Source organism: Ailuropoda melanoleuca, chromosome 10 (assembly GCF_002007445.2).
Source record: "Ailuropoda melanoleuca isolate Jingjing chromosome 10, ASM200744v2, whole genome shotgun sequence".
Taxonomy (NCBI): Eukaryota; Metazoa; Chordata; class Mammalia; order Carnivora; family Ursidae; genus Ailuropoda; species Ailuropoda melanoleuca.
Window position 1 is genome coordinate 51,803,463 of NC_048227.1, and position 27,495 is coordinate 51,830,957.

The 27,495-nt window shown below is 37.0% G+C and overlaps 1 long non-coding RNA gene across 2 annotated transcripts in view; it reads left to right on the forward strand.

Annotated features, from left to right (window-relative positions):
* The window catches only part of LOC117804241, an 85,177-nt gene extending 64,208 nt beyond the window's left edge, over nucleotides 1-20,969 (forward strand). The window contains exons 3-4 of one of the 2 annotated variants that reach the window (XR_004628593.1): nucleotides 18,287-18,383; nucleotides 18,973-20,969. This is a non-coding gene — a long non-coding RNA (uncharacterized LOC117804241). Of the gene's footprint in view, nucleotides 1-18,286 lie in introns of both variants that reach the window. The other variant, XR_004628592.1, reaches the window with a different exon arrangement.
* The last annotated feature ends 6,526 nt before the right edge of the window (nucleotides 20,970-27,495 follow it).

Sequence of the window (27,495 nt, forward strand, 5' to 3'; positions counted from 1 at the left end):
TAACCTCTGTGCATGTCTGCTTCATAATTCTGTTTTTGTGGATAGACTTCCTCTGCTCCATTTGCTTTTAAACCTAACATAGTTATCCCCACCTTGGTATTGGTCAAATGCCCAACAGAGATTGACACGTTTTTGAGTCCTTGGATTATTTTTGACAGAAATTACAACTGCTCTAGTTTAGGTCAGGTAATTGCCCTCAATCAATCTACTAGACCCAGGGGCAGATGGCCCCCTGCCCACTCAGTAGGGACAGTGGGGCCCACATTTCCTAAAACAAGAGTGCACTGACAGGGAAATGGACAAGTAAGTATCTGATAGATCTTTCTTAGAGATGGGCTTGAAAATTTAACAGAAGCCATGTGAAAACAAAGCAGAGGATATCAATTAACCAACCTAATCAATTTAGTTTTAAAGTTTGGATGACATACATTTTCATTGATCACATTTTGTAATGACAAGAGTTGTTTTTTTTCCTCAGATCATTATAGAAATTTTTAACAGAAGTGTAAGACTATGCTTTTATCATCACAGTTATGACCTTATACTAATCTTGTTTTTCACTCTGGAGAGCTTTACAAAGTGATACACTTGGAAAATATTTTATCCAACTCTGGGTGAGGAGGAACAATGAAAAATGCCAAAACAAATTGAAACCATATAGGTAGTTTAATTAGATATGATCAATTTCTGGAATGGGGTTTAGCCAACACTCTGAAAAGGAAATAAATTCAAGACAATGAGAATATGCTACAATTTACCCCTGCTTCTCAGTCAGTGGGCTTCTAGTGTTGCTTGTCAGTGGACTTTTCCATGTGTCTCCTTAGCTTTACTTTTGGTACATGACTTGGAGAATGATGGCAGTCCTGCCTGTCCTTAGAAGAAAGTGGGCTCACACCAGACAATGAATCTTCTGGCACCTTGAACTTGGACTTCGAGCCTCCAGAACTATGAGAAATAAATGCTTATTGTTTATAAGCAGCTCAGTCTATGGTATTTTTGTTATAGCAGCCCAGATGGACTAAGTATCATTCCCTAAAGCTGAAATGAATTCCCTTGCTGACCTTTTGTGAGGCATTTACTTGACTTCCAAACTCTTGCCTTTGGCAATACTTCACAGCATTTTTAATACAAGGTACCCCCTTAGAAGGGTATAACTTAAATATAGCTTAAGTCTGGTGACCTTTGTGTGTCCACTTGATTTACAGGAAGCTGCCCACTGCAGTTTCTCTTCTTTCCTTGATATTATGGTGCTTTAGCCAGGCTTTTGTATTCATAGTTCTCCAGACAGGAAGTAAGCATCAGTCTCTATGTTTAAGTATGTCCTAGTCTCTTGGAAGACTATTGCTAAATTCTTTCAATGTCAGCCTGTGATGGTTAATTTTATTTGTCAACTTGAGTGGGCTATAGGTTCCCAGATTAAACAGTGTTTCTGGGTATGTCTCTGGGGGTGTTGCCAGATGATTGTAGCATTTGAGTTGGTGGACTTTGTAGATTGCCCTACCCAATGTGGATTGGCATGATCTAATCCGTTGAGGGCCTGATTAGACCAAAAGACTGAGGAAGGGGTATTTATCCCTTTTTATCTGCTTCACTGATTGAACTGGGACATCTCATCTTTTTCTGCCCTTGGACCAGAATTTATACCAGCCGATTTCCTGGGTTTTCAGCAGATAGCAGATCATGGGACTTAGCCTCCATAATTGTGTGAACACATTCCTCATAGTAAATCTCTAGATAGATAGATCGATCGATCTCTTATTGGTTCTGTTTCTCTAGAAAAGCCTAATACATAGCCTCATCATTCTTCACTCCAGTGGCAGCCCTGTAGTGGGCGAAACAGGAAGAATCACTTTCAACAACCTGTTCCTTCTGTTATCTAATTTGATTTTCACAATGAGATCTGTTGGATGATATTATTTTCCCTACTTTACAAATGAGTAAATGAACACTCAGAAGTTAAGTGAACAACTCCAACAAGTTCATTCTGGAGTAGAGCCTTTTTTTCCCATCTATTTCCAGATTTAAGACTCATTATACCAAATTATGTACCTTGAAAGTCTGTTGACCTCTGGAATCAATATATTTCTTAGATATTAAAGACTTCAACAAATATAAGAAAAATAAATCCTGAATAAGTGATTTAGTATTTAGTGGGGTTTTTTTTGTTTTGTTTTTGAAATCTTTTAAAAAGTTGCTAGGGAAGAAAAAAAAAAGACCTAATTCAATACTCATTTCTATATGCTTCCTACTTACTTTTCAGAGCTGTGACAGAGCTGTCTTCTTCATTTTGACATAAACACTCTCTCCACAGTCACTAAGAAATTAAGAAAACCTCTTTTATTTTTCCAGGGTCCATTAACAAGTCCGTATTTTATTTGCCTTCCATCTTCATTTTCAGCTGTGCCTTGCTAATAAGAAAAAGCTAACATTTTTTTCTAGCAATCAAAATCCATTCACGATACTGATTTCCAATTATTTAAAGAATGAATTGCATTTTGCAATTTTGGATGGTTTAAAAAGTGGATTCAGTAAATATCTTGCCTGGAAACAGAGATAATAGGTTCATCATGGATATTGTCCCTTAAGTCGGAGTTACACAACAGTAGTTTGTTTAATCCTTTCCTTTCCCTTGCCCCTGGTAATGACATTTCATTAACATTTTAACTTCTATGGAAAAAAAATTATTTCAGCTTAGAGCTTTAATAACCTACCTAGGGTATGTTTTACGTGAGCCTGCATTTTTAAAAAAGAAGCTTCTAACAGGTTCTAATATTAGTTTTAATTTTGAATTCTTAGCAGTGTCTATTGACCCAGAGAAAATTTCAGTACTGGGTTTTAGCCGTATTTATGAAGAAAGACCAAACTCTAACTGCATAGACTCAGGCTACAAAAGCAGAGTATTTGTGTACCAGGTTTTGCTCTGCTCCTTCAAATATGATCTTGACCATGGGCGTCCCTCAAATCAAGCTCACACAGAGAATTTGCCATGTAACACTCCCATTACTCTCTGCTGGGAAGGGAGGGTACATGCCTCTGTTCTGTAGAGGCTTACTGGGTATCAGTCCTGTGGAATTCAGAAATTTAAAAAATATATTAAACTAATGGCCTTTTAGAATTCTTTTTAAAGACTTACTAATTTTTTTTAAATTAGCTTTAAAATGAAATAATAACTGAATTTACTAAATAGCTAAATCGAACATCAGTGATGTTATAATGCACAAAAAACACGCATTTAGTTTTGCCCCCTGGATGAAGAAAGGTGCCTTAGCATTTGATCTGCTGCCTTCATCACTCATCCTCCTCGTTCCTCCTCCTACATCTTCCTGTGTAAAGTGATTCAGTCTTTACTCAGTGCTCAGTTATGTAACTGGGCTTTGCTTCCCAGGCTACAGATGGACACGTGTTCACTTTCCCTTTCTCCTGAAAATGCTCTGATTGTTAGCTTTTTCTTCCTGCTCCAATTTTTCTCTCCTTTATTCTTCATATTAAGTGACTCACTGTTTCCCTATTATGGCCACTGCTGGTCCTTCTCTCTGCTTACTTTTTCAGGGCCACATTTACAGTCTCACCCCATGCCAAGCAGGCTGCACAGATTTTCCCTCTGCTTTCTGGCTGCACATCTGGGCTCAGATGTCACATGCACTGGGGCCGCCAGGCCAAGAAGGTTAAGACTGATAAAGGGGTATTCTTATTTAGACTATCCACCAGTACTTCACCTTTCCTCTGTGGTTTAGTTAGGGATATATACCAGTAAGCATATGGTCACATTACTCTGGACATTAGTCCAGTCATTATCCTATAGCCGTTGGGCCATATTTTCTTCCCTCTTCTCTGAATGACAGGGGAGAGCTGTTTTCTCCCTTTGAGAAACTAAATATTTTGTAGAGAGGAATCTGGCTGGCAAGAAATTCTCTCAAATTAAAAAATTCCTTTATAATGCTTTCTGGTCTTCTCCCTATGTGTCTTCATTATAGCTATTAAGCAGAGTAAAGGGGTCATCTTCCAGAACTTTAAAATTTTTAATTATCTATTGCCCACCTCATGCGAGTTGTTTAAGATTTGCAATTATTGAGGACTTTCTTCTATAAGGTTCAGTGTATGTGAAGTTCGAAAAAATTTAAATGAAAGCATTAATGACCACAAATGGCCATTATTACCTACCTTCCTTCCTTCCTTTCTTCCTTCCTTCCTCTAGTAAATACTGAGAAGGATTTTTTAAATGTATTATTTTAGGTGCTAAGTATGAACAAATAGACAAATAGTAAATAAAATAGACAGACTCTTTGCCTTCATGTAGTTTACTTGCTAGTTAGGGAGGACAAGCAATAAACAACTTAACATATAATGTAATGTCAAGTGGTGAAAATATGTGGTAGGAAGAAGAAAAGGATACCTTAATCAAGACAAATAATATGTTGAGATCAGCATTTCTTTTTGCAACGTAACTACCAAATACTTGTATGGGCTTTTTCTAAGACATGAACAGTGATTTGTCATGTGATTTGTAATGAAATTTTTAGAGCATAAACTTTATGCTAAAATATACATATATAAAATACAACATTATGCCAAATCCTATTAGTATAGCCCAGAAAATTTTTTTCACTAGTGGTTACACTTCCACCACTCAGATCAAGAAATGGAATATTACCAGCAGCTCAGAATCCTCCTTCATGCCTTTCCTACTTCTTTTTTTTTAAAGATTTTATTTATTTATTTGACAGAGACAGAGACAGCCAGTGAGAGAGGAACACAAGCAGGGGGAGTGGGAGAGAAAGAAGCAGGCTCACAGCAGAGGAGCCTGACGTGGGGCTCGATCCCGTAACACTGGGATCACACCCTGAGCCGAAGGCCGATGCCCAACTGCTGTGCCACCCAGGCGCCCCTCATGCCTTTCCTACTTCTTAATATCCCTCCCCAAAGTCAGGAGATATTACCTAATATCTTGACTTCTTTGCCACCAATTAATTCTGTGTGTTTTTGAACTTTAAATAAATGAAGTTGTATAGTCTGTATTTCTTTTTGTTTGCTTTCCTTCATTGAGATTATCAATGTTGTTTTATGTAATAGTACATCATTCTTATTGCTAGTTAATATTACTTTGTATGAAAATATAATTTATTAATCCATTCTGCTAAAAGACATTTGTATTATTTACAGTTTGGGGGTATTACAAATAGCGTTACAACGTGCATTCTTATAAATGTCTTGATGAGCGTATATTTTTGATGAGCATATTTTTGCATCTCTGCAGTGTATATACATAGAAGAAGAGCTTAATCATAAGTCATGCATATATTTAACTTTAGCAGTATTGCCAAACAGTTGTACCAATTCCCATTTTCACAACACCGTATAAAAGTTTGAGTTTTCCAGTCTCATGAACACTTGGTGTTGTTATCCTTCTTTAATTTTAACCATTATTGTATTATTTCATTGTAGTTTTACTTTGCAGTTCCTTGATGAGTAATGATTTTGAGCACATACTCATATTTATTATCCATTTAATATCATCATTTATAAAGTGCCTGTAAAAGCCTTCTTTTCATTTTTTAAATTGGGTTGCCTATTCTTTTTTCTTACTGATTTATAGCAGCTCTTTATAAGTTCTAGGTATAAGTCCTTTGTTGAGTATATGAATTGAAAATGTTTTCATTCTCCCACTCTGTGGCTTATTTTCAAATTCTCTTACAGGTGTTTTTTGAAAAAAAATCTCTTAATTTTAATATAGTCCAGTTGATCAATCTTTTATTTTATGGTTAGTGCTTTTGAGGTCCTATTCAAAAATTTTTTTGTCAACTGTAATATAATTTCCCATGATATCTTGTAGATGTTTTCACTTATGAACTTTACATTTAAACTTAAAATACACCTGGAAAGGATATTTTTTGGTGGTGCAGAATAAAAGTCAAGATTCTTTTTTTTTTTTCTTCTCCTCATGCAGGTGTGATATAGCCCCAGCACCTCTTATTAAAAATTATCCTTTCTTCGGTACAGGTTCTTGGTCTCTCAAGTCCTGGCTGCCTCTGTCAGGTCTGAACTCAAATTGTTATTTTTCCAGCAATTTGAAACCACTGAGTTCTCTATTCATCTGCTAATTTCTGCTTCTTTTACTGACCAGCCTCTTGTTTCTTGTGACCAAATCCTAAAGATTTAGTAAAAGCCTCAAAGGGGAAAACTGGAACATAGGATGTCAAGCTCATTCCAATAAGCATTTTGTTCCTTTAAGTGTTTGGCCCTTCAAGTCCTGGCTGCTTTGAAGCTTTCTAATATCTCTAAAACGATTTTTTAAAAATATCTATATTTTCTAGTTGTTTTTGGTGTGGATTTTGATCTGCTGGTAGCTATTCTGCCATACTAAAGTGGAAGTTGTAATGCCATTTTCTTCTATGTAAAGAATGATCTAATGACAAATGGTCATTAACCTAGTGCTTAAAAAACATGAGGATAACATCTTAATTAAATCTTAAACTAGAAAGAAGGATTGAGCAGCCTAAGAAAAAATGAGATACTAAACTAAGAAAAGAGTATAACAGGTAATATATTCATCAGGTAGTAATTCAACAGGTAATAATTCATCAAAAATTTGGGGGACATGAGGATTACCGTTATTCTACCAATACTAGAATATTAGACTGCTATCAAACCAAAATATTAATGAAAAGAAGCTGACTATGTTGTTAATAACCCAATAGCATTTGAAGACATTTTTAAATGCTTTTTATGAGAAAGGCTTTCACTTTCTTGCTCTTGAATGTGAGCAACCAAGTATGGCCCTTGATCCTATTTCACCCATTTTCAATGAGAAAAATCACAGCTCTTTCTGAAGTAAGTTCACAGGAGAATGCTTGCTTATACCTCTGCAAGAAAGTCCTTTCTGTAGAGTGTCCTGACACCAGTTTTGACAACAGGCATTTTTCAGACCTGTGAAAGACAGATGAAAATAAAATCACAACCATAATAGGAAAATGTAAGTTTAAGAGAAACTTGAGGAGGGACAGCTGTAATATTTTATATACAATGGAATATTACAGGCTTACCTAATAGAAAACTAGGTGATAAAAAATAGTGGTGTACATCAGGACCAGCCTTCATCCCACCCAGATGATTTTACACTCTGCTGCTTATAGGTCCCCTTGTGGCTACATACATTATAGAATTTGGGACTAAGAAGAACTATGCATTCCTAACAAGTCACCCAATTATGGTATTTCTGTATGTACTCTTTTAAAATATTTTTAAAAACTCACTGAGATGCAAAGATAGTTAAGCCTGGTAGAGGTCACCATCTAACAAGCATGTTAATGCAGTGAGGTTTTCTGCAGTTTGGTGGGTGACTTAAGGTAATGATAGCTTGTAGACGATGGAATAGCAAATTCAATCTGGGAAGATTAGGGAAGGAATTTTTGAATGAATAGAAAATGGAGCATAATTTTCTAACCTACAATATCCTTTGAATCTGCTCAATAAGCATCTATTGAGCACTTGCTATGTACCAGACATTGCCTTAGGTGCTGAATACAAAGATTATGGTTGGTCTTACCTTAAAGAAGGGTTTCTTAACTTCAACACTGCTGAAATTTTGGGTCAGATATTTCTTTATAGTGGGAAGCTGTCCTGTGTACTGTAAAATGTTTAGTTGCATCATAGACCTCTACTTACTACATGCTGGTAGCACCCCTTTGCTAGCTGTGAGAACTCAAAGTGTCTCCAGATACTAGCAAATGTGCCCTGGCAGGCAAAATCACCCTCAGTTTAAAACCATTGCCTTAAAGAAATTTAAATCTGGTGGGAGACACTGAGGACTAAATAGATAATTTAGATAATACTACAAGTGTGGTGAATGGGTAATGCTTAGGAGAAAAGAGGAGGGGTACTTAGCTAAGTTATAGATCCAGAATGGGGTACAGAGAGGGTTACTGGAGAAATCTGGATTCATTTTGAAGTACTGTTAACCCTTAAAGAACACAGATTTGAACTGCACAAATTCACTTGTATGTGGATATTTTTTTCCCCTACAGAAAGCTTTATTTCCATTTGGCCCAGGCTTGGGAGAGGGCTTCAGGTGGTTAAAAAGCTGACTAATGGCTGCAGGGAGAGCTTTAGACAGAAGCCTTGACATCAGGGCGATGCCAGATGAGCTTGTTGGGCTCTGGGGATGCCTAGTAGTGCTTAACGGTGAGCATTTTGAAGAGATACTCACCCAGCCCAGGCTGGGAGCCAGCTACCTGGTGGAGATTAGTGAGGTGGTTGTGATCCTCTTGATGAGTTTCATCTCCTCATCTAGAAAGTGGGTCTCCAGAAAGTCACAGAGATGGGGTCTGCACTGGCAGAACCCAGGGCATGCAGCTCCAAAAGGGCCTCGTTGAGGTCCTTCTCCAGGACCATGGTGGATTCCATGGCTTCTGGAGTTTTACCCACTCATCTTGGGATGGCTTCTGCACGTCCTGAAAGAGGGTGCAGTTGCTGCTTTGATTTTGTTTGGTGCCCTTGTACTTCTCTTCAGCCAACTCCGGAAGTGGCCCATGCCCTCCAGAGCCACACTGTCACAGTGGAAATAGAAGCCAAGAGAGAAGTAGGTGTAGGAGACCCACAGATGCATACTGATCTGTGGATGATGGTGGCCTTCACCTCAGTGGAATAATTCTGATGAATCTGAGAGCTTACAGTTGATTGGCAATAAGGAACTAAGCTCAAGAAATGGTGTCGGCTGGTCCAGAGGTAGAGGATAGCTGAGAAGATGGTTCCAAAAGTTGCAACTGGGAATGATGTTGCAGGGTGGTAGGAGGCTGGAAGAAGGGGCATCCCTGAGTCTGTTCTGTTTGAACACTGTTGAAGCAAGAGGAAGATTTCTGGGACCACTGGGAGCACTGCCTATACACAGAGTTCTTACAGTATAGTACTATAATCGTATTTTCTCTTCCTTTTGATTTTCTTAATAACATTTTCTTTTCTCTAGTTTATTTTATTGTAAAAACACAGTATATAACACATACAACATACAAAATGTGTGTTAATTGACTTTATGTTATTGGCAAGTCTTCTGGTGAACAGTAGGCTATTAGTAGTTAAGTTTTTTTTTTAATAATTTTTATTTTGTTATATTAGTCACCATACAGTACATCCCCAGTTTTTGATGCAATTCCATGATTCATTATTTGCATATAGTAGTTACGTTTTTGGGAAGTCAAAAGTTATATGCCCAATTTTGACTGCACAGGTGCCAGAGCCCCTAACCCTGGCATTGTTCAAGGGTCTACTGTATTAGTGGGATTTAGCATATTCACAAGTGAGAGTTAATAAGTACAGTACATGTAGCAAGAAGTGGCATGAGATCTAAAAACACACTGTCTAGGTCCAAACCCCAGTTCCACCATTACAAGTGTGGTGAGATTGGATAAGTTACTTTTGCCCCTAATATTCCCTCAGGGAAAGCTTAGAGTACCTCCTTTAAAGGTCGTTACGCATGTAGAATTAGGGAAACATGTGACCTATTTAGATCAATGCCTATCTGTAATAAGCATTCACTAGATACTGGATACCAGTACTGTTGTTGTCTTTGTTGTTAATAATTTTGCAGAAATTCCCTCATTAGGTTTATTCTGACTGCTTTTGTTGCATCGAAGCCAAAAGTGTGCAGATAACAAGTCCTCCAGCTCAAAGTTACATGGTCATATTTGGGGGTGTGCCTGGGGGTGTGCTTATGTTCTCAGTGGCGTAAACTTCCCAACAGGAAAGCCATTTAGAAAGGAGTATTTGCCACAGCCTTCAGTTGAGGATCCTGGCTATAGGGAAGAATCCTGTGAGAGTCGCTGAAGAAGTTTTAGATGCTCATTTTCAAGAAATGCTGTGTTATTTTTCTTATATACTCCTAAAATAGATTAAAGAAGCATTCTAAGGAATTTGAAAATTGCTGATGAAGTCCTGAATATCAAATTGAAAGGAGAAATTGAGAGACTCATTAGTCTTAACCATAGTCTTCAGGACCTCTAAAATCATGGAGCCAGAAAATATCCACCTCCTACTCAGTTAACTGAATAAGCCTTCTGAGTATTTCTGGCTCTGTGGTTTTTAGTTGAAATGTGGCCAAGTACTATTAGATACCAAAGGAGATCTATTTCCCTTTTGTGACTAAGATCCATGAATTTTTACAACAAGCAGTTTTGTGCCCAGGAGCTACTCCCTTTCATTTTCTATTTATAGTTCTTAAACCACTTTACTACTGTCTATAGTATACTGCCTATAGACGGCCATAAAGTAGGTGATTTTTTCCTAATGAATCGTATGCCTTTTAAATATGATCCGTTATGGAAATTATCTTCATTAGTTTGCATATGATTCCCTTTGGTGACATCTGACAGTCAATGACTGAAAGATTGGACATTCTTGCAGTGGGTTATTCCTATTTATCTCATGGTCTAATGAGGTTCATGGAAGAGCTACATTATTTTAATGAAAGAGGACAGACACTAACTATTTTGGATATTAGCAATATTATTCTATGGTATAAAAACATTATTGCCCAGAAATAACTCTGGAAGATCACAAGGAGCTGAATCCAAAATCAGCTCCTATGGTTACTATCCCAAGAGAATCATGACTTTGTATCCCCCAATGGAGGGGCTACAGCTTACTATGAGCTCAAGGTTCCCAGGAAGTGACTTTCCTAAACAACTCCTATATATAGTTAACAATTACAGACTTCTCAACTTCAGGTCTGTGCTGTTCAAAACAGTAGCCATTAGCTAATATGGCTATAGAACATTTGAAATGAGGGTAGTTTGAATTGAGATTGCTGACAGTCCAAATATATGCTGAATTTTATAGAGTTTTCATGAAAAAAAATGTAAAATACCTCAATAATAATTTATTTTCCACGTGGTACATGCTGAAATGATAGTATTTTGGAAATACCAAGTTAAATAAAATAGATTATTAAAATTAATTTTATCTTTTTTTTCAATGTAGCCACTTAGACAATTTATATACGTGGTGTGCGTTAAATTTCAATTGGATAGTAATGCCATAAGCAATCTGTTTATTTTTTTACCAGTAATATTGCTTTCACCTTGTCCTAGAAGAAGGACCCAGAGTGCAAGTTCAGCAGGGAGCCTTGGTGTTAACACAGCTTTCTGAGGGAGATTTGTATCTTTTCTTGTGCTGACTTTTGTGTATCATCTTGATCCTTTCAAGTTCCTCCCCTCTTTTCTTCCCCTTTATTTCTTTTCATCTATTTAAAAGAAAGTAGATTGAGAGTAGTCTTTATTCTAAGGGCAGTTTAGTTCTGCTGCTAAGGTATGACCCTTCTGAGATCTTACTGAATGCTCTGGATAATCAAAAGAACTTCTTTACACTGACTGGTTGGAACTAGAATGTCTCCCAGCCTGCACAAGCTTTGGAATTGCTCAGTTTGTTCTTGAGAGCTTTTTGCCTGTTCTGGTCCAGTCTTACCCTATCTATACAAAGCTTGCTATTTAGCAGCCAATTCAAGAGATCCCTATGCAGATTTCTGGATATCTTCCTTTTCTATGGTAGTTTGTCCCACTACTGCCAGCCATGTCAGTCGTCTCAAACTCTGATTTCTAGTTCCTAAATTCAATGAGATATCCATATTCTGTTTGGTTAAATCTTTCTGTGTTGTAGTCTTAAAAACGACTCCATATGGAACGCTAGGGCTAGTAAGTCCTACCTCATTTATTTTCTTTTTCTCGGGGATCATGATATAGTGTTGCTTTTATTCTAATGTCTTAAAATAGTTGTTTCATGTAATTTGTCCAGTTTTCCGATTGTTTATGGTGTTGGGCAGGTTCTGTATGTTATTGAAGCAAAAATTCAATTAAGAATTTTAATTCGGTATTTCATGGGGCACCTGGGTTGCTCAGTCGTTAAGCATCTGCCTTCGGCTCAGGGCGTGATCCCAGAGTCCTGGGATTGAGCCCCACATCGGGCTTCTCCACTGGGTGCCTGCTTCTTCCTCTTCCACTCCCCCTGCCTGTGTTCCCTCTCTCGCTGGCTGTCTCTGTTAAATAAATAAAATCTTTAAAAAAAATTCGATATTTCATTGCCACTTCTTAATTACGTACTCTTTAATTTTCTTTAAAATTACCATACATTTTACAACATGCATTCTTGTAATGTGTAGTATGAACTTATTGTTTTACATTTTCTGGACAATACAAGAAACTTAGAACATTTTATTTAACCTCCCCTAGATTTTTGTGCTATTTTGCCCTGTGTTTATGCACACACACACACACGCACACAAACGTTTGTACATATATATGTTTATATATATAACCTCAAGCCATAATTTTTATTTAATTCTGCCAATTTTTATTTAGATTTACCTACACATTTGTCCTTTTCATTAGTTCTCATTCCTTTTGTCATTTCCATGCTTCTATCCATTTATTGTTGTGCCTGAAAACCCCACTTGGCGTCTCTTGTAGCAGAAGTCTAGTGGAGTGTTATTCCCTCAGCTTTTATTTATTTGATCAAGTTTTTATTTCACCTTCATTTTTAGATAAATAGTTGGCTGGAAATAGAATTCTAGTTTGGCAGGGCTTTTTCCCCCCTACTTTTTGTAGATATTTTTTGGCTTCTATTTTTTGTTTGCGTGTTTAGAAGTCAGCTTTCACTTTTATTCTTGAATCTTTGGAAGTAATGTGTCCTGCTCTCTCTTGTTTTTAAGAGTAACTTCATCTTTGGTTTTTTACATTTTGCAATGGTATGTTCTGTTGTGGTTTTCTTTGCCTTTAAACTGCTCAGAAATTATAATACATCTTATATCTGTGGCTTAATATTTTTCATTAGTTTTAGAAGATTATTGGTCATTAGCTGTTGAAATATTGCTTTTGCTCCTTTCCTCACTCCTTTCATGCTGAAACTTCAAGGTATGTTAGACATTTTTTTCCAAGCCCCGAATGTTCCTTAGTCAGTGTTCTATATTTTCCATATTTTTCCTTTTTCTTCTTCAACCTGGTGTTTTCTTCTTTAGTTACTTCTGTTGTGAATTACAATTTGTGGAAATAATTTGGGCTTGAAATGATGATCTCTTCCTCCTGAGAAAATTTACTTTTGCTTTTGGTAGGCAATTAGGGCAGGGTAGGTCACTGTAATCTAAACAAAGTTTGAGCTGATTTGATGCTGGGAGTGAGCCGTTGTGAGCACTCACTCTAGACATAGGGTGTAGTCCTCTGGTTTTCCCAAATGAAGGCCTTCAGTATTTCAGCGGGTATCTCCCTTCTCCTTGCAGGGCCTGGACATAATTTTTTTTTTTTAATTTTTTTTTTCTAAGATTTTATTTATTTATTTGACAGAGATAGAGACAGCCAGCGAGAGAGGGAACATAAGCAGGGGGAGTGGGAGAGGAAGAAGCAGGCTCACAGCAGAGGAGCCTGATGTGGGGCTCGATCCCATAACGCTGGGATCACGCCCTGAGCCGAAGGCAGACGCTTAACCGCTGTGCCACCCAGGCGCCCCTGGACATAATTTTTGTTCCCCAAACTCTGTGAAACTGCTGAGTGCTCTCCTAAGCTTCTAGCTCTCAGCTGAAGGTTTCAAACTGGCTAATACCTCCAGGTTAAGAGAGGTTCCCAATATTTGCCTCACCTCTCTGAGCTTCCTTTTTCCCCCTCTGGAATTGTGGTCTCATAGGTGTTTGCTTTGGTAGCTGTCCAGTGCCTTCAAAAAGATGATGTTTGTATTTATTCCTGCTCTTCAGGTTATTCTTAGTTGTGTGTCAGTCCTGAACAATTAGTTCATCATTTGCTAGAAAAGGTGATTCCTCATGGTTTGGAATTAGAAAGGCAAAGTATAGAACATGTCTTCCTCACCAACTCGAAAGTATGTTTCGTGAGGGCTGTAACTTGTCTTGAGCTCTCCTGGATTGTTATCAATTATTCAGATTGGTCATATTTTTTCCTACCTTGGAGCCACTGCATTTGCTGTTTCCTTTACCTGGAATGTTCTATTTCCTCTCTTTTTTTTTTTAAATAAATTTTATTTTTTTTTAAATTTTATTTATTTATTAGAGATAGAGACAGCCAGCGAGAGAGGGAACACAAGCAGGAGGAGTGGGAGAGGAAGAAGCAGGCTCATAGCTGNTAAATTTTATTTATTTATTAGAGATAGAGACAGCCAGCGAGAGAGGGAACACAAGCAGGGGGAGTGGGAGAGGAAGAAGCAGGCTCATAGCTGAGGAGCCTGACGTTGGGGCTCGATCCCATAACGCCGGGATCACGCCCTGAGCCGAAGGCAGATGCTTAACGACTGAGCCACCCAGGCACCCCCTCTTTCCTCTCTTTATCTAACAAACTCACACCAATATTATGGGTCTTAACTTACACATCATTTCACAGAAAGGCCTTCCCTCACCTCCTGGGCTAGGTTAGATTCCCTGTATTTTTCCTACAGTAATTTGCCCACTCAGAATTATTTAATTAATTATAATTTAATGTGTGTCCTACACAGACAGAAATTAAGTCTACTTCCTCAGACTATGCTAGCACAGTGCCTATCACATAGTAGATGCTCTCAAAATAAATGAAATCTGCACTGGGATGCCTTAAGCTAGATTAATATTTCCAAAATGTATTCCATGAAAAGGGTTCCAAGTTCAAATAACTTATGGAAACAGTTAATGCCCGCTGGGGCATTAACATATTAACAAATCTTAGAAATTTTGTTATAAATACAGCTGTTGACTTTGCTTATTCCTGTTTAAAAAAAAAAACCAGAAGAACAAAAACTCTGACTATTCTGCAAAATGTACTTCAAAGATAATTTGGTTACATACTTTCTAGAAATGTAAACTCAGAGAGTTTTTGGATTTTAGGAAAAAAATAAACTTCATCCCAGAATGAGTCAATATATTGCAAATTCTGGATGAGTGAAATCAAAAGCAAAGAAACCTACAGGACAACTCCATGACAGCAGTATTTACAGGACTAGAGTTCAGTTGATATGCACGCAAAGATTTCCTGCCTGTGGATGATTACAACCTATATGGTTCTACAAATGGCACGGAACAGAGAAGTTTCAAGAACTGATCTCAAAGGACTGTCATCACAAACTGAAAGACTATATACTGAACTGACTGTTCCAGGCACACTTGATTCTTCTGCAGTCAAGCAGACCCAGCAAGTATGTTACATTTCCCAGATTTGTGCTAATAGTTAACTAGTCCTTGCACCAAAGATGAGTGATGTGAAAAATCAAATCAGGGAAGCAGCATTTCAACTAGTAAAGAAAACAATTTTCTTTTCAGAGAATTCCCAGTGGCTAATTATAAATTGAAAATTATTTGTTTGATCATTAAGCAAGTAATAACTAATTTACATTTATTCCTATTGGCTTTCCCTCTTCCTTGCTCTTCCTCAAGCTCCTTCCTGTATTTAATGAATTTGGAAATAATCACTAGAAATACTCTGATTATACTCCACATCTGCATAACTGTTTCTTCCCTAGCCCTTTGGCTATTTTTCTCCTGTTTCGAAATATATTTGCCCCTTAAGATTCATGCCAAATTTTCTCTCCTGCCTCCTGCTTCCCTATCCACTTTCATTCCTCCCTTCTCTCTCTCAATCCTCATGTTCTTTCCCTCTTCATCATAAAGATTTTGTTGAACTGTTTTCAGAAATGGTGATACTGTTAATGCAGAATGGAATTGTGGGGCATGTAAAATTGATGTGGCACATAGAACAGCAAAATCAAGCTGAACACCAAAAAAAGTATAATGGAATTAACCTGAGCCCCACGCTTTTTCATTAACTCCCCTTTGCCATAGAATATAGCCTTTACAATTCCCAGCTATATTTTGCTTCAGGATGTCAGATGTGCTTTTTCTTCACTATTACTGAATGCTTGCTGGTAGTTGACTTCACCAGGATCCATTTCTATCAAGTATTGTCATGCAGAGTTTGAGATGCAGAGATCCATGCTATGCAACATTCATCACCCATATGGATGACTCTCAAATCTGTGTTTTCATCCATGACAACTGGACTTCAGTCTAAACTATCTTTTGGACATGTTCTCATTATACCAACAGCATCTCAAATTCATCATGTCCAAACCTTAACTGAATATTCATAATACTTCTAGCTCAGTACTTGGCATATTATAGGCACTCAAAAGATTAGTTTTCTTCTTGTATCAAACCTGCTTGTTCTCATGATTGTCTCCAATTTTTAATGAGAGTTACTATATTATTAGTCAACTACATTTAAAAAGCCAGTACCTTTCTTCTAGTATATCTTCTTCTCCCCATTTTTTTCAACAAATATTTAACTGTCTCCTATATTTTTTAGAACCCATTTTGGTTTACAGTAATTAGGAGGACACAGTTACACCCTTTATAAATTTGCAGTGTAATGGAAAGCCCGGCAGAGAAATAAGTAATGTAGTGACAAGTACAGAGTTAAATGTAGGTAATATGAGAATGCAGAAGAGAACAGTAACCCAGGTTTGGGGACTAACAGAAGATTCTCTGAAGGAGATGGCAAGTATCCTGGGTTATGAAACACAAGTGCAAATTATCCCTGAGAAAATGAGGGATGTAAATGGTGTCAGGAAGAGTTTCTCAGGAATTGGAAGCAAATGTGTCAAGTGAACACACCCCACCCTGCTTTAAGAGGGGAAGAGGTGGGGGGGGCTGAACATTGAGGCTCTCAGGTCAAAATGGTCCTTATATAACAAGTTTAAGGACACATCTCAAGGGCAGAGTACCAATGAATGGTTGGTGTCGATGGCTGGCCAATGGGCTGTGAGGGAGAGTGATAGTGAAAACCTATTGATTGTGCTACTTTTCACCCTTTCTCTTCCTGCTGTATCAGATGAAAAAGTGGTCTATTTCAGATGGTGCAGTTGCAGGAAAGTGGAGATCCCTACTAGCCTCTGTTGTTGAATCATCATACAAATATTATTTACCCTGGAAGTTTGTTTTAACCTGGAACAGAGAAACTGGCTGAGATTTTGGGGTTGTCTGTTAGCAGAAGGACACTGGCTATCTTGATTGATATTCATTCATGGAAAATCTTTCTTTATACCCAACTAAAGTTGCCACCCCCTTCTCAAACATCATCACATAATGATTCATAGCAAGTATTACTTTATAAAACTAACTTTCATTTGTTTATTATTTGTCATCTATATGTCTTTTCTAGAATAGGAATTCTGTAAAGCAATGACCTATATCTCTTGTTCACCTTTGTATTCCAGAATCTAGGTCAATAACTGGTACATAACATGAAAAATACTGTTTTGAACTGAGGACAGTTTTGCAGAAAAGGTGAACAGAGAGCACAAGACTCACTCAGCCATTTTATGAACTGCTTACAGAAAGACAAATTTGATTTTATTTCTTACATATTATGCACATTGGAAGGAGAGAGTAGAAAGTATTTATAATGATTTCAGTCAGAGAAAGAGAGACCTGAGCACCTATTTGGGTGTGAAGATAACAGTAAGGGAGCTCAGAATTCAATTAACTTGAATCATTGCTGTTGTCATTACTGATATCACACCCTGTGATAGTAATAACTTATGGTGGCAGATCTGGGGACTTCTCCTGGTAGTTTATGGTTTGCATGTGCATCTTTCAGAAGGACCTTTTGTTATTTGTTTCGCACAAGTACATTTCATTCCTGATCGGTTACTGCTAGGACTTCTGCCCCTATTGCTCTTATTGATTTTTTCAAATTAAGATATAAAGTTACCATGACAGGTAGAAATGCCTTATATCTGGAGACTAGGTGATGCTATATAATGAAATGTCCTGGTTTCTGACTCATGAACCATGAATTTTGGAGCAAAATATGAAGTCACTAAACAAAACAAATTAGTGCCGTGCCAATGACCACTAAGACAATATGATGAATGCTCACTGAAACAATAAGACTATAGGAAATTTTAAAATTTAGCCAGAAAATTCTAATAAATTTAGTGTTCTCTTGCTGGTATATTTTCAGGGATTACAAAGTATTTTGCTAGCGTTCTTTGCTGAACTTGAATTCTTGTTGATGATACATTATTGTGTCATATAGAATTGGGTTTGATTTTTGTCTCTTTCATTTGCCTATATGACTTTGGTCAAGTTTTTGCACTTTATAATTGTCCATAGTTGTAAAATAGGGACTAATAAATTGTTATACTAGGTTGCGTAAAGAATTAAATGACTTGAACTAGTAAAGGGCTTACTCATTGCTTAGGCATGAACTAAATTATATTAGCAATCATTTTGGGGATAATATATTTGAAATAATACTCAATGTTTTTCTCTTTTCAGCAATCCAATGGAATCCTTCCATAGGAAGATAAATGGCAGGATCAATGTCATCTGTCTCTCCCTGTCATACAGAAGGAGGAAATAGAGAACTTTTCTGGTACTGGAAAGAGGTTTATTAGATAATCATTCACATATATTCACCTGCCTCCTCCTCATCTCGATGGATGGAGTATACATCACTATTTCATGCATGTTAGATTTGTTCATGTTACTTGCTTTGGCCTTACAGTAGGTGGAAAGTACTTGGTCACTGGGAGGCCCACAGTTATGGTGTAAACACAAGCTTGAATGTGATCATGTCATTGAGCTTGACCTCTTGTACCCCCTGGACCCATGAGGGTGAGAAACAGGAGAAGTTGGTTTGGATCCAAACTTCAACTTGGAGCTAAGCCAGACAAGCCTGTCTAGGTTCACCAATCCCCTAATTTGCAGATGTATGAATAAATATATATGATGGTTGTTTTAAGCCACTTAATTTTTGGAATGACTTGTTACACAGCTTTACTGTGGCAGTAGATGACTGATAAAAAGAATCAGAGAAAGAAATTCTAAGAAAAGCAGAAAGTAAGAGGCAAGGTCTTGGCCATCTTTTTCTTTGGGAAAGAAACCCTGGAAATGAGAAGAGGCAGGTAAAAGTACCAGACAGATTTGTATACCAATGCTTCACTTTCTCTTGTGTATCCTAGGAAGCTTGCAACCCTGTCAAAGAAGCTGTGTATCTGGTGCCGTGTAGCACCCAACATGGTGTAGGAGCGTCAGCTGAGTAGCACCAGTGGACGGAGGTGCTAAATAGATGGTCCTAAAATTGCTGTTTAAGTTGTCCTCAGCTTGAATGTGACATTTTGACTACCTAAAATTTCTACATGTTCCAGGGTAGATACAAAGTTTTGAGAGAACTGGTGGACATGAAGAGGCCTAAGGCAAGAAAAAAGAGATTGCAGAGTGACAGGAGAATATGAAAGAGATCACAGATTTCAGCCACAGGCTTCAGTGTAGCCACCAAGCCAGAAAAGGCCTCCCACATATCAGTAAATGGCTACTGTAAACACCTGGTAATCAGGATTGGGGGCGTCTTAGCAGAGCCCAATGAGAATCTGGAAGACAGCACAAGAAGAGGCTCTGAGTGTATTCTTATGCTCAACTGTATACCCAGATATCACCTTGAGAAAGGGAAAAAAGATTGTGAATTGATTTGAAAGAAGTTAGAAACCCAACATAATTTATACGAAAAGATATTTTTACTAAACTAGAAGAAACTGTTCTCTACTGCCATCATCAGGAATTTGAGCTCTAAAGCTCAAAGATAGGGTCATATTATAGTAAATAAAGGCTTTTTATTTTTTGCATCCTTTATGATAGCATATATTTTAGCTTCACTATAGTATTGTTCATCATCATTATTTCTATTAGAAGGATCATCTGGCCAGATTCTTCTAGTAATGCTTGAATCCTCTTAAACACCATCAGGGACAGAACATTTACTATCTCATTCCATTATTGTATACCTATAAGTACTAGAAAGGCTTTCCTTATGTAGAGCTAAAATTTATCTTCCTGGAGCTCGTAACCATATAGCATTATTTCTATCCCATGGAATCACATAGAAATTTCTGTTCCCTCTTCCACATGACAGCTAGACATATCTCATAGATAGTAAAAGAGGAAAAAGAATTGAGTGTACAATTTTTTAATTTATCCATAGATCTAATAGTGTTTCTCATATTTAATTATAATTCACACGTTTTCAAATGAAAGCATCAAAACTGAGAATTGCCCCAAGTTGGAACAGTGGGTTAAAAAAAATGTGTGCGGAATATAAGATTGGGGAACATTACCTTGGCAGAAGTTTATATATAAAAAGAAGACCTGGGGATTTAGTTGACTAAAAGATTAATATGATATAGAAAGAGCAATTGTCTTATGCTGCTTTAAAGGAAGGACAATATCCCATATGATGAAAAGTAATTGTTTCAGTGTTTTTATGTTGTTAGTATCATAATAAATCATCTTAATAGAGTGATATTCTTCAGTGCCAGAGGAAGATCTGGCTGTGTTGGACTTAATAAATTATGAATTTAATCTTGGTCTCAAGTGGGGGCCTGGGTGGACTTTAAAGGCAATTTTGACTTTTTCTGAATTTTACTAACACCCTGGTAAAACTTGGTTCAACTGCTACATGTGAGATAATAGTGCTTTTGTTGTTCTCTACCATTTTGATTTTGATTTTTAAAGAGATAGAAAAATTATATCTCCTTAACAGTTACTACAAAAATTCATCTCAGAAAGAGAATTATCTTAATTTGAAAATACTTTGAGAAATGTTTGGGCCTGAAGATGAGCTCTTTGAGAACTAGATTAAAGCTGGAAATGAAGAGGAGTGGAATCTACTTTATGTAAGATAATGAAAATAAAATTAGAGTTGAAGTTGGGAAGATTGGTTGAGGAGCAGAGATTTCAGAGCTAATCTGTTACTGTGGCATAGCATAACCTACAAAGTATTGACTAATCATTTTAAAATCAGACAAAGTATGAAAAGCATGAAGAAAAGAAGAAAGCTTTAGAGGAAAAATGAGCAACTTATAAAGTAAATTTCTCCTTTCTCAATTTATCAAAAATATACAGCACAGTGACCTCTGGAGCAATCAGGAAGTTGATAGGGCTGATCAATAATTGTTTTGATAAAAAATGTCAAAGTTTTAATTTTTGGCTGATAAAATTTTTAATAATAAATTTGTACATTATCTAAAATTTTATAACAGTATTTTACATATATTATTATATGAAGAAATGTAACCTCTCATGATGATAACTATTTTTGGCCAAATATGAACACTTTATTATTTGACATCCAATCTACGTGTGCAGTTTACTTCAACCATAGCAAATATCATGTCTCTCAATCTCAACTACCATTATATATATGGAGGAGATGAAACTTATGAATGGCTGTGGAGTATTTACTTATGTGTTAGATGCTGATGGAATGCTCTCTGTATAATGTATTCTTCACAACAAATCTATACAGTAGGTATTATCTTCATTTTGCAGTGGAATAAACTAAGATTTATAGAAGTTAAGCCATGGTGGTCAATCATGTAGGCTTTGCACTTGAGTTGAACTCAGGATCCATAACTTTCTAGTGGTAGCATTTGGGAAAGTTATTTAACTTTCTAATCTTCAGTTTCATATGTATAAAATGGAGGTTATTACTGTATTGAAACCATAAGATTCTTAAGGGAAGTTAAATGAGATAACCCAGGTAAAGCAGTTAGTATGCTATTTGACACTTAGTAAGGCACTCTTTAAAAGTCTTCTTCATTTTTCCCCTTGGCTCTTCTCTCAGACCTGTCTGTGTTGTAGGAAGTATGGCAACTGGCAGCCAAAAGTCATATCATTAGAACTCACAATTCAATGGAACAAGAGACTCACTTAATATGTTATTGTCATTCTTTAGAAGGAGGATGGATCTTTACCCAAAGTTTGGATCAGATGTCAAAACTGATGACACAGCACACGTATACCATGACAGTATGAAAAAATATTATTACTTACATATAAGGTTTTCTGGGGAGACCTGGGCAGACTTGCCAAGCTAGTGAAAGAACAGCTTGGGGCACCTGGGTGGCTCAGTCGGTTAAGCGTCTGCCTTCGGCTCAAGTCGTGATCTCAGGGTTCTGGGATCGAGCGCCATCTTGGGCTCCCTGCTTGAGGGGGAGCCTGCTGCTCCTTCTCCCTCTGAGGCTCCCCCTGCTTGTGCTCTCCTTCTCTTTCTCTATCAAATAAATAAATTTTTAAAATCTTAAAAAAATTTTTTTAAGAATGGCTTGAGAGAGCAAGGAAAGGAGACTGGCTTGAGGTTTCTATTGTGATTAGAAGGTGGTGTCAGAGTGAGAGTTCCTGTGCCTGGGCAGGAACTTAGGTGGTTTGAATCTCCCACAAGCACCAGAAGAGAAACACTGGGCTTTTTCTTAGCTTGCCCAGATGTGATGCAGGAGGGATAAGGGAGAAGTGAGGCCTAAAAGCTTGTCAGCAGTCAAACACCAAAAGATAAAGTCAGACTCTATTACAATATCTCAGTTTGAGTTACCTGTTCACATGTCAGAATCATCATTGCATCTAGAAGAGTACAATACTATGACAGACGTATTGTTCACATCTGTAGCCATAGGGACAAGATCCTGAAATTGGAGCCCCCCAGATCAAATGTAATGGTGGGAAGAAAATAGCGGATCCTCAAAGAAAAGAGATGTTCTTGCTGGAAGTTGAGGGAGCACACTGAGCAGAAAATAAATAAATAAATAAATAAATAAATAAATAAATAAATAAAATTCATACCATCCCCCAATAAAAATATTATAGAGCTACCCAATAAGAAAAAAAAAATGCCTGTACCTTGTCACATGTGGTTGGTAGCACAAGTAATCAGCAGAGGTACAGAATATAAAAAGCACCGGTATTCGGATTCAAAATAAAGTCGGTAAGAATGTAAGCCCTTTCACTTGTTCTGGGGACTTGGTAAAAGTGAAAGCAGAGGGAAGCAGATCAGTCAGTGAAAGTCTTGATCTACCCCCAACTTCGCAGTTACTTGAGCCAGTAAGTCCCCTTTGTGGCTTAGGTTGATTTGTTGGCCTTAGGAACTTTCAACAAAAGAACCCTGACTTATAGAGGAGAGAACTTTGTTAGGAAAAAATACCTTATTAGGCTTTAGTATTAAAAGGTGAGACCCAAGGCCCTGAGAATTGAAGAAATTTTTAGAACAGAAGATTGAGTTGCTCTCTATGAGATGGGAAAATATATATAGAATGTCTAGTAAGGATCTTTGAGGTACAATGTGATTCCTTCTCATGATCCCTGCTCTTTAGTAAGGTGTTCTATTCTCATTAACAATTTGATGTAGCTTTTGTGGACGTGGACGAAGGGGCTGCTGAATTTCCTATTTAGTTTACTGAGGAGGGAGACAGACTCTACCTATGAGAATACAGATAATGCATGGGTTTTTTGTGTGTTTTTTTTTTTTTCACAGAAAGCCTAAAAAGTGATTTGGACTTACACAGGCTATAGAATCAGGATGGGAAATGTGAAACATGGCCCCCACATTCAACATGGAGGAGCCAGTTTCCTTTCTGTGGGTCTCTTAGGAATGAATTTTGATAAATGGAAATAACACTAACATTTACTGAATGGGATATGAACTGTGCAAAACAGTAATATTTCCTAAAATTGTCTGATGATACTGATCATTTTGGGGTACTCCCTGAAAATATTGATTTTGGACTCCTGCACCCAAATCTTCTGAATCCTATTCCTTGGAGGAGGAGGAGGTCTTAGAATTTGTATTTTTAATGTGTTCCAGATGATTTGTATCACTAAGCAAGTTTTGGAAACACTGCTTTACACAAATACGAGCTTATTTGTGGGTCTTATTTTTATTTCTCATTTTACACATGAAATTATTGAGGTTGATTAACTTGCTCAGGGTCACAGAACTGGGTGGTGGCAGAAATAAGACTTGAACTCGGTCTTGCCAAACCCTATAGCTTGAGCACTTAAACTTCTATCCTGCTTCTCCCTGAGAATCTATATTAACTGGAATTAATTATTGAGAGAACCCATGGAACTCCAGGTGTTTTACATATATCATATCATATATTATTATTATGTTATTTTACATAAATTTGATATATATCTATAAATGCTGTAATATTGGATTTTTAAATTTCCCATATCTGAAAAACATAGCATACTCACAAACCAAAAAAAGCAGACATTTCAGGTCTATATATCTTGACCCCTTAATATCAAGAGAAGTTTAACACATAAGTAACACATGCTCATAGTTGCTATATCATCATGGATCTTAGAAACTATGAACAAATTGAGTTAGTTTGGTGGTGCCTGGAAAGATAGGTTTGGCCATTTGCAGGAAAAATGCCCTATCATCTTTTGGGATGGGTTTGGTGAGGTGTAGGTTAACTGACTGACTAGTTCAAGAGTCAATCAGTGATGGTGCTGTGAAAAGCAGCATTAACACAAACAAACATCCTGAAGCAGGAGTATGTCACCTTAGTAATGACAGGTAAACCTTGAGAGTGGAAATTTGAGTGAATAATCTTTAGTGATAAAACCCCTAAGTTAAGAAGAATTTGCCACTCAGAAAGAAAAACAGAAGATTCAGTTTCTAGGTAATTCTAAAGGAGAAGTTGTTGAACTCTGCAATAGGGTGTGGAAGTCGCACTGAGAAGTCAGTGATTGCGAGTTGCATGTGCAGCCAGAGAGCTGCAGTTGCTGGTCTGAGATCTTCCTAGCTTTCCAATAGAATCTATAGGTACTCATAAGGGATGGTGGGAGACTTGATCGATCAAAAGGTGCTGGTTTGGAGAAAACATCAGTAAGCTAGCTAGCTTTGGTTACAATTGTCTATACAATTAGAATGCCGAGAGTAGCCCAAGCCAGCAGACAGCACAGCAGAAAAATGACCCCATCAACACACCAACTACTGTGTGGTCAAATCTTATCAGTGAAGGGCAGTATTACAAGAACACACCTGCCTACATGGGAAGATTTGTTTTCTTTTTGGGAACTGTTATGGGTTGAATTGTTTCTCTTCAAAATTTATATGTTGAAGTTCTGTCCCCCACCCCCAACTCAGCTCCATACCCTAGAATGTGGCCTTATTTTAAAATAGGGTCATTGCAGATATAATTAGTTAAGATGAGGTCATACTGGAGTAGAATGCACCACAATCCAAAATAATTAGTGTCCTTACAAAGAGGAGAAATTTGGACACAGACACATATAGGAAGAACACCATGTGAAGATGAAGGCAGAGATCAAGGTGATGCAGAGTCAAGGAACAGCAAAGATTGATAGCAAAGCCACCAGAAGCCAGGGGAAGAGAATAGAACAGAACCTCCCTCACAGCCTTCAGAAGGAACCAATACTGCTAACACCTTGACTTGGGACTCTTAGCCTCCAGAACTGAGAGACAATAAATATCTATTATTCTCAGACACCCAGGTTTTGGTACCTTGCCACAACAGACCTAGCAAATTAATGCAGAGACTATACATGACAATGAGAAAAGCAAAAAATAAAAATCCTCCCTTGGGGGATTTTGAGAATTGTAGAATATAGTTGGCAGTGTGGTATAAGTGAAAAATCAGACAGATCTTGTTTCAAATGTTAGCTTTATCATGTTCTGTGTAGGCATCCACAAGCAAGTTATTTAGCTTCTCTGAGCCTCAATATCTTTATCTAAAAAATGAGGATAGTAATTTGTTTAGCTGTTGTAATGATTAAATAATAGTGCTACTATTTTAATTATGGTTTCAAAAGTGTATTTTCTCCCATTCACTGTTTGATATGCATTATTTCACAACAAACCAATGAATTATGGTTTTTGCATAAATGGAAAAGAGGTTAGGTTCACGGATCCGGTAAGCACTCTTTTTAAACACAGACCTATCATCTAAGCCCAGGGTCACAAACACTACACCTGCCGCTGTCCTGGGTTGTCCGCCTAGTGAAGAACATATAATGTCTGTTGTGTTTGCTTTTTATCAGTTTTAAACATGTGTATCTCTCCGCCCCCCACCCCATCTCTGTCTTTCTCTCTCTCTTTGTCTCTCTCTCTCTATATATAAAACTTATATTTATATTTTTAAATTTTTTCATTCTACATTCTGATTTGGACTTGCTTACCAGGCTTGTTTCCTTGGTTTCTGGATGGGAGCTTGAATCAGAAGTATGTCCTTCATGATTCAGGTATCTCCAGCAAAATGATTAAATAAGACTTAACATGGCAATAAATAACAAAGGTATCAGAATTATACCTAATATATAAATATTTAACTGAATGGGAAAATCACCCCTCAATTGTCTTTTACAGAAAAAGACTTTTGTTCTTTCTCAAAATACAACAAATTTTGGTATATTAGGCATCCCTTCATGACTTAAAATTTGATATGTTTATTTGTCATATCACTATAATAGCTGAGTATAATATTTTGGAGTTTGTGTTTTGAATTGATTGCTGCTCTAAAGAAAAAAATGCTGTAAAAAAAAGCAAAGTAACTTTATGCTTCATTTAAAGGGAGAATTTTCTTATACATAACTTTCATGGCACTATGGTATTAATGGTTTGTTAGTAGATTACACTCTCTTTAAAAGATCATATCTTGTACTCACTGCCTCTCTTTGTAGAATCTATAATAGGGACTTCACAAATTATGTGCATAATAAGGTTTTCTGGTAGTGTGGATCACGTATGCTAAGCATTTAATTGCAAGTATCTTAAAATATTGTATTTCTTTCACTGATTCTATAATTCTTATTTTGAATATGTAAATGTTTTACTCAGCAAACTGGAAAAAACCCCAGTAGTTTTATTCTTACATTATGATTATTTATTAATACCAACATAGAATATGGGTGATCTTCTCCAGCTGTGGAGCATTATTTTCTATCTCAGGAATATCAGGGTCCTTTAAAAGACGAGCTGCATAAGCTTACATTTTGGTTCTCTAATATTATACAGAATTCTGTAAGATGTGGATTGGAAATTTATAACACTAAATTTGGAAGCAGTTTGGTGAAATTTATCCATGCTGTATTTCCGTGGTTCAGTTCTTAGCCTCATTTAGCCTATAAAATCTACATGGGCAATTTAAAGACTTTGCTTAACATTCTGCTTTTCGAGCATGGAACCAAGGCATTTGAGCTATGAATCACCATTTGGTAGTCTTTTCATTTTTGAAGACACTTTGTTCCCTTCAAATAAGCACCAACCTTCAAGAGGATAATTTCCCCGACAAATAATAGTAAGTGCGTGTTAGTGGTTTTCTGTCTTTTGCCTTTGTAAATGATTACCCTTAAAATCCATCGAGAATCCTGCCTGAGTGAAGGCAGTGAGAACTGGCTGGTGATTTTGGGAAAATAGGACCCAGAGGTCTGAGTGCTCATCAGGTAGGAGTATATGGAATATGAGATATTTTTTGCCTTTGTTTTCAAAGGTGACTGACATTTAAGGGAAAAAAAATGAATAGAAAGTAAATTCTGATCTTGAGACAGTTGCTCTGGTAGTCACATTTTTTAATTTTAAAATGAAAATAATTCTATAGTTATTGTTTCTTTTGGGAAATCAACATTCAATAATAGAAGTTCTGTCTATGGCTCAATAAATGGCACTTTGTATAAGAGGAAAAGAAGCC